Source organism: Ovis canadensis, chromosome 3 (genome assembly GCF_042477335.2).
Source record: "Ovis canadensis isolate MfBH-ARS-UI-01 breed Bighorn chromosome 3, ARS-UI_OviCan_v2, whole genome shotgun sequence".
Classification (NCBI taxonomy): Eukaryota; Metazoa; Chordata; class Mammalia; order Artiodactyla; family Bovidae; genus Ovis; species Ovis canadensis.
Genome location: NC_091247.1, coordinates 219,462,534 through 219,464,150, shown reverse-complemented (window position 1 = coordinate 219,464,150; position 1,617 = coordinate 219,462,534). Strand labels below are relative to the sequence as shown.

The 1,617-nt window shown below is 47.2% G+C and overlaps 1 non-coding gene across 1 annotated transcript; it reads left to right on the top strand.

Annotated features, from left to right (window-relative positions):
- The first annotated feature begins 1,272 nt into the window (after positions 1-1,272).
- TRNAM-CAU (transfer RNA methionine (anticodon CAU)) lies at positions 1,273-1,345 on the top strand. Its single transcript has one exon. It is a non-coding gene; the product is annotated as a tRNA-Met (tRNA).
- The last annotated feature ends 272 nt before the right edge of the window (positions 1,346-1,617 follow it).

The following is a 1,617-nucleotide window of genomic DNA, read 5'->3' as shown; positions in this document are numbered from 1 at the left end:
TCACTTTCACCTTTCACTTTCATGCGTTGGAGAAGGAAATAGCAACCCACTCCAGTGTTCTTGCCTGGAGAATCCCAGGGACGGGGGAGCCTGGTGGGCTGCCGTCTATGGGGTCACACACAGTCGGACACGACTGAAGCGACTTAGCAGCTGCCATAAAAAGAATGAAATAATGCCATTTGCAGCAACTCAGATAGACCTCAAGAATATTATGCTTTGTGAGATAAATCAGAAAGACAAATACTGTATGAAGATCAGCCCTGGGATTTCTTGGGAAGGAAAGATGCTAAAGCTGGAACTCCAGTACTTTGGCCACCTCATGCGAAGAGTTGACTCATTGGAAAAGACTTTGATGCTGGGAGGGATTGGGGGCAGGAGAAGGGGACGACCGAGGATGAGATGGCTGGATGGCATCACGGACTCGATGGACGCGAGTCTGAGTGAACTCCGGGAGTTGGTGATGGACAGGGAGGCCTGGCGTGCTGTGATTCACGGGGTCGCAAAGAGTCGGACACGAATGAGCAACTGAACTGAACTTACTTACATGTGGAATCCAAAAAATAATACCAGTTAATGTATATGCAAAAAAACAGACTCACAGATGCAGAAAACAAGCTAGTGGTTAGTAGAGGTGGGTGGGAGGAAGAGACAAATTAGGAGTATGGGATTAGTGATACAAACTACCACACATAAAATAGACAAGCAACAAAAAATTTATAGTGCCAGGAATTATTTGTCTTGCTTCCCTGGTGGCTCAATGGTACAGAATCTCCATGCCAAGCAGGAGTTTGATCCATGGATCAGGAAGATCCTTTAGAATAGGAAATGGCAACCCACTCCTGTATTCTTCCCTTGGAAATCCCATGGAGAGAGGAGCCTTGCATCCATGGAGGAGTTACATCCATGAGGTCGCAGAGAGTCAGATACAACTTAGCAACTAAACAACCACCGAGAAAGGTATAATGGAATACAATCTGCAAAAAAAAAGCAAACCATGCTGTACACCTGAACCTAATCCAGCATTGTAAATCAATTATACTTCAGTGAAAATTAAAGTTGTTCTGCTTTTGTTCAGTCTCTCATTCATGCTCCTTACATCTAGTCTGGCTTCTGGCAGCTCTTCCCTCTTCCCTCAGCTTCCAGATGGCCACCTCCTCTCTATGTCTTCACGTGGTCTCTGTGCTCCTGTATCCCGCCCTGGTGTCTCTATTTCCTCCTCTTACAAGGACACCAGACAGACTGAATCAAGACCCACCCTAACAGCCTCACTGTGCCCTCTTAGCACATTAGGCAGCGCGTCAGTCTCATAATCTGAAGGTCCTGAGTTCGTGCCTCAGAGAGGGCAGATCATACCTTTGGACTTTCCTGGTGGCTCAGACGGTAAAGCGTCTGCCTACAATGCGGAAACCCAGGTTCAATTCCTGGGTTGGGAGGATCCCCTGGAGAAGGAAATGGCAACCCATTCCAGTACTCTTGCCTGAAAAATCCCATGGACGGAGGAGCCTGGTAGGCTACAGTCCATGGGGTCGCAAAGAGTTGGACAGGACTGAGCGACTTCACTTTCAACTTTCACCTTTTTACAGGCCTCATCTCTAGTTACAGTCACAATCTGAGGTA